This window comes from Lynx rufus, unplaced genomic scaffold (assembly GCF_022079265.1).
Source record: "Lynx rufus isolate CCGP_SWC_20201006 ecotype Redwood Valley unplaced genomic scaffold, mLynRuf1.p SCAF_17, whole genome shotgun sequence".
Classification (NCBI taxonomy): Eukaryota; Metazoa; Chordata; class Mammalia; order Carnivora; family Felidae; genus Lynx; species Lynx rufus.
Window position 1 is genome coordinate 4134748 of NW_025814831.1, and position 13781 is coordinate 4148528.

Consider the following 13781-nt stretch of genomic DNA (forward strand, 5'->3'; position numbering starts at 1 on the left):
AAGTAAACCAGGTGTCATTAAGATCACTTCGAGCATTGGGGCGCCTGGGTGGCTCAGTCGGTTAAGCCGCCGACTTCGGCTCAGGTCATGATCTCGCAGTCCGTGAGATCAAGCCCCGCGTCGGGCTCTGTGCTGACAGCTCAGAGCCTGGAGCCTGTTTCAGATTCTGTGTCTCCCTCTCTCTGACCCTCCCCCGTTCATGCTCTCTCTCTGTCTCAAAAATAAATAAACGTTAAAAAAAAAAATTAAAAAAAAAAAGATCACTTCGAGCACTTTAATTCAATGTGCACGTCAGTATGTACTGGCCTCTATAATTTATACTGTGCTAATAAATACTATGGAGAAACAGAAAGAATATTAGAAACAGTCCTTATTCTCGAGCAGTTTATGATCTAGCCAGGCAGGCAAAAGAAACAGTGAAGACACACAAAACCACATGTGATTGGGTGCGAAGCTGTAGGTCTTGATAAGAGGGACAGAGTAGTGGGAAAGGCTTCACTGGAGACATCCTGAAGTACAAAGCTCGTGAGGACGGACGGAACATGAAGAGAAAGAGGAAAGCCATTGTCCCAGGAGGACAACGAACCAGTCCTGGTGTGGAAGGACACTCGTTGTGTCGAGACAGCAGAGAAGCACGTCCCCCAGCTGGATGCCTGCAGCCCCCTCGATGCTCAGAGCCTCCGCGACACACCTGCTCCACCCTGACACCCGTACCTCTTGGCACTCTGAGTTCAAAGCCTCCCGCAATAAAGAGACTCAGTCCTTACACAGTGTGTTGTCATTTATGAAGGGTTCGGCCCCTCATTTACTCCTTGTCCTACCTGTGAGATCAGTGGCGTCGCCTCCAACTTTGAGGAGAAGGGCCTGAGGACCCAAGGGTCACAAGACTTGCCCGTGACCACAAAGCCGAGACCTGAGTCCAGGTCTTCTCGCTCCAGGTCCTGAGTCTTTCCAATCGCGCCATCACAGCTCTGACAGACAAGCAGCAGCTACAGGCGGTGCCCGATCCTGACTAGAGCTGGAGGGGTATATTCTAGTCCTTCAGTTCTACGGAGACTTTAAGCCCCTCTGGTAAGAACTTGTTAGGATGCCGGATTTGCGGTCTGCTGAATTGTGGCTTTTTGATTTCTATAAAGCTGACTGACCAACTTCAAGTTCTCTTATAACAAAACTCACACCCAACTCATTGTCACCCAGGGGCCCCAACACTGGGCTGTCCCTCCCACCTGGAATGCTCTTTCTCCAGGTGTCACTCAGATTTTGCTTCTTGTCAGCATATGGGTGTCTGCTAAAATGTCCCCTTATCCACGAGGTCCCACCTGACCATCCCCTGCAGTGTGCTTCGTACCACCACCACCAAGCACTCTCTGGTCCCCTCTCTGCTTTACTTGCTCACACTTCTTCTGCCTTCTCTCTTGACTGGCCGTCTCTGCCTGACCCCCTCTACCATCACTGGTCTGTAAGGCCCACGAGAGCAGGGCCACATCTGCCTCACTCACCTCTGTAGCCCCCAGCACCTCGAAAAGGATCAGGTATATCAGAGGCACTCAGTAAGTATTTACTGAATGGATGAATGAGTCGTGTACGAGGAAAATCTGCAAGGAAGGAAGGAGTGACAAGAGTGGAAGACCAACAAAATAATCACCTTCTCTCCAATCTTGCCTCAACTCACTGCAGGAATAATACCCCCCCGGATCTCTATGGCATACCCAGCGATCCAAGCAGTTTCAGATTCCTGTTTCATTTGATACTCACAATAGTCAATACGAAGAAGCAAGCAGTGTAATTTGTGAGAGCTCCCCTAATGGTAATAATAAGAATCACATCCCTCTGTGATGGTTAAGAAAATTGACTGGGGCCCCTGGGTGGCTCAGTTGGTTGAGCAGCTGACTCTTGATTTCGGCTCAGGTCATGATCCCAGCGTTATGGGATCGAGCCCCATGTTGGACTCTGCGCTGAGCATGGAGCCTGCTCGAGATATTCTCTCTCTCTCTCTCTCTCTCTGGGCACCTGGGTGGCTCAGCCAGCTAAGCATCTGATTTTGGCTCAGGTCATGATCTCACAGTTCGTGGGTTCGAGCCCCGAGTTGGGCTCTGTGCCGACAGAGTGAAGCCTGCTTGGGATTGTTTCCCTCTCTCTCTCTCAAAATAAACAAACATTAAATATATATATATATATATATATATTCTCTCTCCCTGTCCCTCTCCCCCTCTCGTGCGTGCTCTGTCCCTCTCTAAATTTCTTTTTTAATCTTAAAAAAAAAAGAAAGAAAATTGACTGATACATCCCTTTGTAGCAGAGGTTGAAGCTCTGGGAGGTTCTGAAACGTGCCCAAGCTCACATAGCTTCAGTGCACGTGCCGCTGAAGTGAGCACACACATAGCTTTAAATGGCTGACGCAACAGGCATCTGGATGGTGAATGCTGTGCCGTCCATACAGCAGCACGGTTCATAAACCTATAACTAGGCAAGGGCAAGACTGATCCTTGATTTATGCAAGTACTCCAGAAAGGTGGGCGAGACTCAGATGATGCAGGAATCAAATGAAAATGAAATGGCCTCGTGCACTCAAGTGAAAACAGTTGCTGACAGATACCACGGGAAAGGAGGTAGATCGCTTAAGGACATGGGACAATAATCCAAAATGCAAAGAATGACAATAGCAACAGCGCTAATCGCTAATGCTATTACTTCATAGAAACTATCCTTAGCACACTAACCCATTAAATCCTCGCCAAATCAGGACCACTGTTATCTCCATTGTACAGATGAGGACACTGTTGCTATTTCAACAATCTTTCCATCTTCAAGCGTAAGGCAGCACAGGAGCAGTTAAAGGCTTTGTTTCCTTGATGGGCGTGTACATGCGAACACACTGAGAAGCGATAATTTATACAAAGTTTTTAAAATGAAAATTTTTTCGGGGCGCCTGGGTGGCGCAGTCGGTTAAGCGTCCAACTTCAGCCAGGTCACGATCTCGCGGTCCATGGGTTCGAGCCCCGCGTCGGGCTCTGGGCTGATGGGTCAGAGCCTGGAGCCTGTTTCCGATTCTGTGTCTCCCTCTCTCTCTGCCCCTCCCTCGTTCATGTTCTGTCTCTCTCTGTCCCAAAAATTAAAAAAAAAAAAAAAAGAAAAATTTTTTAAACAGTTATAAATGTTCACCATCAAAAAACTGAGGGGTGCCTAAGTGGCTCAGTCAGTTCAGTGTCCAACTCTTGATTTTGGCTCAGGTCAGGATCTCACAGTGGTGGGACTGAGCCCCACGCTGAGCTCTGTGCTGAAGGTGGAGCCTACTTAAGATTCTCCTTCTCTCTCCTTCTCTCTCTCTCTCATCTCCCCACCCCCAGCTCGAAGGCATGCACACTCTATCTCAAATTAACAAAAAAAATTGAGGGGCGCCTGGGTGGCTCAGTCGGTTAAGTGTCCAACTCTTCGTTTCAGCTCATGTCATGATCTCATGGTTCATGGGTTCGAGCCCCGCATCGGGCTCTGCGCTGACAGTGCAGAACCTGCTTGGGATTCTCTGTCTCCCTCTCTGCCCCTCCCCCCTTCTCTCAAAACAAACTTTAAAATTTTTGAAGTATGGAAAATTACAAAGAACTAAATAAATGGCATTAATAATCCCATTGTACAGGGGTGCCCAGGTGGCTCAGTCGGTTGAGTGTCCGACTTTGGCTCAGGTCATGATCTCACGGCTGGTGAGTTGAGTCCTGCGTCGGGGAGTCCGTGCTGACAGCTCAGAGCCTGGAACCTGCTTGGGATTCTGTGTGTCCCTCTCTCTCTGCCCCTCCCCCACTCACGCTCTGTCTCTCTCTCTCTCTCAAAAATAAATAATGAAACACTAAAAAAAAATAATAATCCCATCGTACAGAGACATGCTATATCTACAGGTAGCGACAGACACACATGTGCAGACACACACAGTTTTTCACTTTATAAACCAGAAGCATTTGCCATTTCATTAAATATTCCGCCAGAACACGATTTTTAATCTGTACAGAAAAGCTGCAGCGAACACACTATATGCATAAACCAAAATTTTCCGAACCAAAATGTTCTAATTTCTGTTTTAGCGGACGAGACCTCCTCAGAAGCAAGTGGAAGGACTAAGCACTTCACAAACGTCAGCTAGTACTATTTCCTCCTTTCAAAGCCATTTTCCTCAAAGCAGCTCTGTCAAATTTAAAAATTCATTCCCTTGATCTGATACCATTCACTTGTCAGCTCCATAATCTCCATACGAAGGGATCTGAGACTGCGGCCTGGTTAGAAGGGGCCGGAGGATTTGCCTCGAAACTCATCTGCAAGGCAGGTACACTATTCTAGCTTGGATTATGCGTTTACTTGTGGTGGCTTAGGAGGTATTCGTGGAAGGACAGAGTCCCTGGAATCATCTCTTTGGCGCAATCAACGGTAACACTATCAACTTCAAAAATGTGTAAGGATCCCTTCACTTGCATGCCCCAGCACAGATTAAAAATTATCACAATTCTGTGGCAGATAATGGGCAGTATAATCAAATTTTGAATCAATTTTTGGGGCTGAAATCCTAGCATTCGTGCCTGACTTCTCCCTCTCCTTCACCCCCAGAGCAACCCCTCACCTCGTTCCATCAACTCTATTGCCTAACCTACCTCACACCTGGCCCCTTCTCACCAGCTGTGGCCATGCCCAGGAGGAAGCCATCACGTGTCTCACCTGGGCCTCTGCGACATTCTTCTAATGCCTGCTCTCCTGCTCCCACAGCTGCCCTCTAGAACCTAAGCTCACACACAGCAGTGGGAATGAACTCTGTGACTTCATTGGAATTAAAAACTTTCGTGCTCCAAAAAACACCACCAAGACACTGAAAAGACTACTCACAGAATTGGGAAAAATATTTGTTAATCACATATCTCATAATGCATTTGCATCCAGAACATACAGAGAACTCTTAAAAATAACAAAAAGACAATTCTTAAATGGACAAAGGATCCAAATACATGTTTCTCCAAAGAAGACATAAAAGTGGCCAATAATTTGGGGCACCTGGCGGGCTCAGTCAGTTGAGCATCTGACTTCAGCTCAGGTCATGATCTCACAGTTTGTGAGTTCAAGTCCCATGTTGGGCTCTCTGCTGTCAGCCCAGAACATGCTTCGGATCCTCTGTCCCCCTCTCTCTGCATCTACCCTGGTTGCACTCTTTCTCTCTCTCTAAAATAAATAAACATTAAAAAAGTGGCCAAGAAGCTCACCATCATTAATCCTCAGGGAAATGCAAAATGAAACCACAATGAAACATCACTTTAAACACTAGGATGGCTATAATAATAATAAAAAAAGATATGTGTTAATAAGAATGTGAAGAAACTGAAACCCTCATACGTTGCTGGTAGAAAATAGAATGATGCAGCCACTATGAAAGGGTCTAGCAGCTCTTCAAAGGTTAAACAGAGTTACCACATGACCCAGCAATTCTACTCCTAGTTGTATATCCAGGAGAAATGAAAACATATGTCTACACAAAAATTTGTCCACAAATGTTCATAATATTACCTTCATAATAGTAAAAACTTAAAACAACACCAATTGTCCATCAAAACAACAGTATATCCACACCATGGAATATTATTCAGCAATAAAAAGGAATGAAGTTCTGATCCATGCATAACATGATGAACCTTGAAAACATGATGCTAAGTGAAAGAAGCCAGACACACAAGACCACCTATTGATTCCATTTATATGAAATGCCCAGAATAAGCAAACCTAAAGAGACAGAAAGTAAATCAGTGACAGCCTAGGGCTGGAAGAAGATGGGAATGTGGGTGGAGGTGACTGTTAAATGGTATGGGGTTTCTTTTTAGAATGACGACAAAACTCTAAAACTGGTTGTAGTGATGATTACATATCTCCACGAATACACTAAAAACCACTGAACTATATACTTTATTTTTTAAATACTTTGCACAAATTTTTCTTAAAGTTTATTATTTTGTGAGAGAGAGAGAGCAAGCGGGGAAGGGGCAGAGAGAGAAGGAGAGACAGGATCCCAAGGAGGCTCCACACTGTCCACACAGAGTCCCATGTGGGGCTCAAACCCACGAACCGTGAGATCATGACCTGAGCCAAAACCAAGAGTCGGATGCTTAACCAACTGAGCCACCCAGGCGCCCCAACTTGTACACTTTAAATGGGTAAATTATATGGCATGTAAATTATACCTCAATAAAATTATTGCAAAAAAGAAAAAGAAGGAACAGCTCTCCAACACCTATTCATCCTAAAAACTTCAGTAAACTAGGAATAGAGAGAAATTTCCTCAAGTGGACAAGGAATACCTATAAAAAAACAACAGCTAATAGCACACTTAATGGTGAGAAACTCAAATCTTCCCCACTGTGATCAGGTGCAAGGGAAGGAGCTCCCTATCTCACCACTCCTTTTCAACATCACACTGGAAGTCCTAGCCAATGCAATAAGACAAGAAAAAGACACAAAAGATAGGGTAGAAAAGAATAAAATTGTCTTTGCGGATGACATAATTATCTATGTAGAAAGCCTAAAAGAATCAACAAAAAACTGAAACTAGTAAGCAATCATAGCAAGGTGATGATACAAGCTTAACATACAAAAGCCAACTGCTTTCCTATATACCAGCAATGAACAAGTGGAATTTGAAATTTAAAAACACAATTCCATTTATATTAGCATTCCCCCAAATGAAATACTTATGCCTAAATCTAACAAAATACGTATAAGATCAATATGAAGAAAACTACAAAACTCTCACGAACAATATCAGAGAACCAAATAAACGGAAAGATACCCCATGTTCATGGGTAGGAAGATTTGAAACTGTCCAGATGTCAACTCTTCCCAACTTGATTTACAGTTGGGAATGCAATCTAAATCAAAGTCCAGGCAAATTACGTTGTGGTTATCGACAAAACTATTTTAAATTTACACGGAGAAGCAAAGAACCAGAATAGCCACGAGCCAACACAATACTGAAGGAGAAGAACAAAGCTAGAGGACAATACTACCCGGCTGCCAAACATACTCTAGAGCTACAGTAATCAAGGCAGTGTGGTATTGGCAGAACAAATAAATCAACAGAACAAAATACAGAGCCCAGAAACAGACCTGCCCGAATATAATTAACTGATCCCTGACAAAGGAGCCAAGGCAATGCAATGGGGCACATGTTGTCTTTTCAACAAACAGCGCTGGAACAAGCAGACGTCCACATGCAAAAAACAAAGAAAGAAAGAAGGAAGGAAGGAAGGAAGGAAGGAAGGAAGGAGAAAAAGAAAGAGAAAAAGAAAAAAAGCAATCTAGATACAGAGCTTATACCCTTCACAAAAATTAACTCAAAATGGATCACAGGCTTAAATGTAAAACACAAAACTATAGGGGCACCTGGGTGGCTCAGTCGGTTAAGCGACTGACTTTGGCTCAGGTCATGATCTCGCGGTTTGTGGGTTCAAGCCCCGCGTCGGGCTCTGTGCTGACAGCTCGGAGCCCGGAGCCTGCTTCCAATTCTGTGTCTCCCTCTCTCTCTGCTCCTCCCCCGCTCACACGCTGTCTCTCTCTCAAAAATAAATGAAGATTAAAAAAAAAATTTTTTTTTAAACACAAAACTATAAAACTCCTACAAAATAACACAGGACAAAACCTGGACGATGCTGAGTATGGTGATGACATTTTATTTTATTTTACTTCACTTTAAGTAGGCTCCATGCCCAGTGTGGAGCCCAATGCAGGGCTTGAGTTCATGACCCTTGAGATCAAGACCTGAGCTGACATCAAGAGTTGGACGCTGAACTGATTGAGCTACCCAGGCATCCCATGGTGATGACATTTTTAGATACAACACTAAAGGTATGATCCAAGGAAGAAATAACTGATAAGCTAGACTTCATTAAAACTAAAAAATTCTGCAAAAGAAAATGTCAAGAGAATGAGAAGACAAACCACAGACTGGAAGAAAAGATTTGCAAAAGACACATTTGATAAAGGACTGTTACCCAAACCATATGAAGAACTCTTAAAACTCAACAATAAGAAAACAACCAACCAGGTTAAAAAATGGACCAAAGACCTAATAAGACACCTCACCAAAGAAGATCTACAGATGGCAAATAGGCACATGAAAAGATGTTCCACATCATATGTCATCAGGGAAATGCAAATTAAAATAAGATACACATGGGGCACCTGGGTGGCTCAGTCGGTTGAGCTTCCGACTCTCGATTTTGGCCCAGGTCATGATCACAGACAGGGTCCTAGGATCAGGCTCCACACTGACTGCTTAAGAGTCACTCACTCGCTCTCCCCCTCTGCCCCTCTCCCCCACTCGTGCACTCTCTAAAATAAAGAAAAAAATTTTAATTAAAAAAAATGAGATGCACGCCTATTAGAACAGCTAAAATCCAGAACACTGACAACACCAGATACTGGTGAGGATGGTCCAACAGGGACTCTCATTCATTGCTGGTGGGAATGTGAAATGGTACGATCACTCTGGAAGACCATCTGGTGGTTTTTTCACAAAACTAAACATAACCTGGGGCACCTACCTGGCTCAATCCATACGGCATGCAACTCTTGATCTTGGGATCGTGAGTTTGAGCCCCATGTTAGGCATAGAACCTACTTAAAAAAAAAAAAAAAACTAAACACAATCTTATGATATGATCCAGCACTTAGATACCTTGGTATTTGCCTAAAGGAGCTGAAAACGTACGTTCACACACAGACCTTTACACTCAGATATCTATGGCAGCTTTACTCATAATTGTCAAAAGCAGCTAAGATGTCCTACTTCAGTAGGTGCATGTATAAATCAACTGTGGTCCATTCAGAAGACAGAATGTTATTCGGAGCTAAAAATACATGGGCTATTAAATCATGAAAAGACAGAAAGGAACCTTAAATGCGTATTAATGAAAGAAGCCAATCTGAAAAGGCCACATCCTCTATTATTCCAACTATGTAACATTCTGGAAAAGGCAAAACACTATGGAGACAGATAGAAGATCAATGGTTGTCAGGGGTGGCGGGGGAGGGGATGAAAAAACAAAAGCACAAGATTTTTAGGGCAGTGAAAATACTGATACCATAATGGCAGATACGTGCCATTTTACATTTGTCCAAACCCACAGAATGTACACCACCAAAAGTGGGTCCTAAAGTAAACTACGGACTCTGGTTGATTATGATGTGTCCGCGGAGTTTCATCAATTGTAACGAACGTCCCACTCTGGTGGGGGATGCTGACAACGGGGGAGGCGGTGTGAGCGCAGGGACAGGGGTATATAAAGTATTTCTGTACCTTCAGTTCAACTCTGCTGTGAACCTGAAACTGATCTGAAAAAATAAAGTCTTTCTTTTTTTAATGTTTATTTATTTATCTTGAGAGAAAGAGCATGTGCACGAGTGGGAGGGGGATCAAGAGTTGGAAGACACCCAGGTGCACCCCCCCCTTTCAAGTTTCTTTTTTTTTTTTGACATTTTATTTATTTTTGGGAGAGAGAGAGTGTGTGTGTGTGACTGGAGAGGGGCAGAGAGAGAGGGAGACACAGAATCTGAAGCAGGCTCCAGGCTCTGAACTGTTGGCACAGACCCTGACGCGGGGCTCAAAACACGAACCACGAGATCGTGACCTGAGCCGGAGTTGGCCGCTTAACCGACTGAGCCACCCAGGCACCCCAACGCCCCCCTTTTTAAAAAGAGTTCTCTGAAAGAGAAGTGGGTGCATCTCATACAACCCATCCCGTTCAAAATCCTTCAGGGGTCCCCCAAGGCTCAAATAACCAAATGCCTTTCGGTGGCCTCATCGGGCTCTGTGCCGCCAGCCTTCCTGGCTCCCCCATCACATCCCCATCCCTCCCCACCTGGCCACCAAGCTCTTGCGGCACTGGCCCCCTCTGTCCCTCCTCAGGCCTCTATCCCCTCTACTCCAATGATCCTTTATCTGACCCCACAAACCTGCCTTCGCAAAGGCCCTCCCTGGGCAGATGGCTTGTAGTCCCTCCACCCCTCTTCCCTGTCCTGTCACCTTGTGTACGTCCTTCGTGATTCTCATCGCAACCTTCAGTCACTTTACCTGCTAAGCAGTTCAATGATCTCTCATGAAAATATACGCAACAAATGTAAATCCCAGTACCTAACAATATCTTTGGCACAGAGCAGATATTCAGTAAAGATTTGCTGATTGAATAAATAAGACGTTAATTTCAGGTCTTACTGCAAAATAATATTCTCAATCCAATCTTTTTTTTTTTTTTTAATGTTTACTTTTTGAGAGAGAGAGAGACAGAGAATGAGCAAGGGAGGGCAAAGAAAGAGAGGGAGACACAGAATCCGAAGCAGGCTCCAGGCTCCAAGCTGTCAGCACAGAGCCTGACGCCAGGCTCGAACTCACAGACCGTGAGATCATGACCCGAGCCGAAGTCGGACGCTTCACCGACTGAGCCATCCAGGCGCCCCTTAACCCAATCTTTAAAATCAATAATGCTTCCTTGGTCACAAATATTTCCATTAAAAGTACAAAACATCACTCTACAACATCCTTCCAGAGAGGATGCTTCTCCCCACAATGGCGCCTACCATCAACCCCATACACTGGAAGGGTGTCAGGCGCTCTCCATGCTGACTGACAGCAAGCACCCTGATGCCACCTTGGTGGGCCGCTTTTCAAAACTGGAGCAAGGACTACAATGTACAGTCTACACCATTCACTCAGTACAGGAACCCTGCACTGCCAGAGCACTCCACAACTCAGATGCTTTAAGGACTGTCTCCAAAATCTCCAGGAAGACAATTAGTATCCCTGTTGTACAATCTATTTTTGAAGTCTGGCTACAGCATCCATCACTCCTTCAGTGTTAAAATCTCGTGGCTGAGCACAATGGGAATGAAGTCATTTATCTCCCAGACGAATGTCACTGCCCCGCTGCCGTGCCTGTTGGCTGGCTGGCCGGTGCACACAGGCTATAGCCTCACGGAAGCGTGGAAAGAGAACATTTTTTAAAAAGATGTGTATCTAGGGGCGCCTGGGTGGCTCAGTCGGTTAAGCGTCCGACTTCAGCCAGGTCACGATCTCGCGGTCCGTGAGTTCGAGCCCCGCGTCGGGCTCTGGGCTGATGGCTCAGAGCCTGGAGCCTGTTTCCGATTCTGTGTCTCCCTCTCTCTCTGCCCCTCCCCCGTTCATGCTCTGTCTCTCTCTGTCTCAAAAATAAATAAAAACATTAAAAAAAATTAAAAAAAAAAAAAAAAAGATGTGTATCTAGCCTGGTGCCAGGCTTCCCTTCCTTCCACACACTCTACCCCGCAGCTGCAATGAGCTTCCCAGCACAGGCCCTGAACACACCAGGACCTGTTCGTCTTTGCAAAGGCCTCTTCCTCCCTTCCCCGCCCCCCCCACCCCCCCCCACACACCCTGTAAGAACTCGTTCTCCCCTGGGAAACCTTCACAGCCTCTCTCTAACAGTTGGTCTTTCTCTGCTTTCGGAGAACACTGAGCACCTCGTCATCACACGGCACCTCACCTTTAGTTGTCTAGCTTCTTTCCTGGATTCTTTCTTCACCCACATCCTTCTAGTCTACACACCTTGTGGTGCTTCGAAAGACCACTGGCGCATGGTACAATCAGCACTCGACACCTATTTGTAAACTAAGCTCTCAGAGCCCGAAGCCAGGATCCCCTAAGCATGATATTCCAAAACATAAGACCATTCTACCTCAGCTACACCCACCATCATGCAAAAACTCGTTGGTCTCCGAAGTCCAGGTCTTAGTGAACCTGACTACACACTTCGAACAACAGCTCACGTCTACCTCAGCAGAGCTGGGAACTCTTCCCTCCTGATTCTACCAAGCTCCTTGGGCTTCACTGAATCTAGAAATCTCTCCAGGACTGACACCAAAGCTCGTTTTCCTTATGTGTATAACTGTTACCTGATCGGCCCTTCACTTTTCCAAGTTCAATCGACTGCTCCTCCTGACGCCTGCTACCTTCCTTTTTTCCCCACGAAGTTCCAGTAGCTGTTCTGTCCAAACTACACGGAAGCTAATATAAAATAACCTTCCTCAAACCTGAAGTGTTACCTTTCTAAAATGGAAAGCAGATCCAGAAGAAGACAATCTTCTATTGAAAATGATGATGTGGCTACAAAATAACTTAAACCCAACAAAAGCTACTGGCTAGTCACTCTTCCAGGAGGACTATCCTTATCCCAACTTCCCCACCATGGTCTCGGGTAAAGCAGTCCCTATTCCCACACCTGCTGGTTCTCCAACTAGAAAGCTCCCTGAGGGAGGGACTAGAACCACAGCATCCCTAGAGTCTGGTATGTGGCAGGCATCCAAGGGACTCAAATAATACCTGCTGAATGAACCAACAGGGGATGTAAGTTGGGTTATCCAAAAAACAAAAAAAACAAAAACAAAAAAAACCCCACAAGGTCAGAGGCTTATCAAGGTGCACTCTGCTGGGTGTAAGAAAGTACAAACAGCCTTGCAGCTTAGGAGACCGGGAGACACTGGTGATGACACAGAACACAGGGGCTTTCCTCCCAGATTCTGCTCCCAGTGGGTTTACAGGAAGGGAGCCAACCCCAAGTGCAACTCATCCCTCCAAGCAGATAAGGCAAATGTGCACCCAGGCTGGGAACCCACATTCTGCCAACAGATGGAATAGAAGGAACGGGATACAATTCCTGAATCTCAGCGGGAAAGTGAGGAAGAAGAAAGGGCAGGGAAGAGAAACGGGAGGACAGCATGTGGGTAACTCAGCAGGGGCTACCCTTTACTGAAATGCATCAGGTGCCAGCCAGGCTCGGTGCTTAGCGCTTTACCCGCACGGACCCGCTGGATCCTCCCACCAAGACAGAGGTAGACACTATCATCATCTCCGTTTCACAGATGATGAAACTGCAGCCTAGCGAGGTGGCATCACTTGCCCCGAGCACACAGCCAGGAAGGGGCAGTGCTGTGACCTGAACCCGGGTCTCACTCCACGGTACCCCATTCTTTACGTCGCAGGACCTATTCTGCCTCCCAGACCCTCAAACAGGACTGAGGGAGGAGTCCTTCATTTACCCATTTAACGAACGCCTACTGAGCACCTAGTAGGTGTGTGCCAAGGTCTGTGCCGGCAGTGCTGGCGCGCGGAGGAAGGCACCGGACTGACAGGGTCGGGGGACAGCACGCAACGTCAATCACGAGACAGCGGCGCTGGGAGCCGCGGGCCGGCAGGCAGAGGGACGAGGGACGAGGGACGAGGGACGAGGGTGCGGCAGAGGGAGGGAAGGCGCGGAGTGGGAGGAGCGAGGGCCCGGGGATGGGGCCGGCCGGCCAGCGGGGCCGAGGCCGTGTGGGCAACCACCGCTCCCCTCCGGGGACCGCTGGCTTCTGCCAGACCAGCTTGGCGCCTCGAGTGTTGTGGCATTCGAGCTCGGCCACCCGCCGGGGCGACGCGGGGGCCGGGAACGGGGGCGAGATGGGCAATGCGACCCTGAGGCGCCGAGGCGAGCGAAGGGAGGCCTGGGGGAGGTGTGAGCGGAGGCGGGGAGGCCGAGGAAGGGGCGCGGGCCGGGAGGCGGGGGCAGTGGGGCCCACGGCGGCGTCGCCGGACTCACCTCCCGCGACGGCCCCTCCGGACTCGTCGGTCCGGCTCGGCCGGAGGAGGCGGGGACGGACTCCGGGCCGCGGGGGCTGCCGGGAGCCCGTTCCCTGGGCAACCGGGCCGACACTGCCGAGCGACAGCCGGAAGCTGAGCGGCGGAGCCACAAGTG

The 13781-nt window shown here is 47.1% G+C and overlaps 1 protein-coding gene across 4 annotated transcripts in view; it reads right to left on the reverse strand.

Annotated features, from left to right (window-relative positions):
- The window catches only part of TECPR2 (tectonin beta-propeller repeat containing 2), a 108203-nt gene extending 94492 nt beyond the window's left edge, over positions 1 to 13711 (reverse strand). For 2 of the 4 annotated variants that reach the window (XM_047080042.1, XM_047080049.1), the window contains exon 1: positions 13626 to 13711. The gene's annotated coding sequence lies outside the window, so the exon portion shown is untranslated. Of the gene's footprint in view, positions 1 to 1499; positions 1560 to 2720; positions 2888 to 13625 lie in introns of those variants that run through there. The other 2 variants (XM_047080044.1, XM_047080043.1) reach the window with 2 other exon arrangements.
- Between the last annotated feature and the right edge of the window lie 70 nt (positions 13712 to 13781).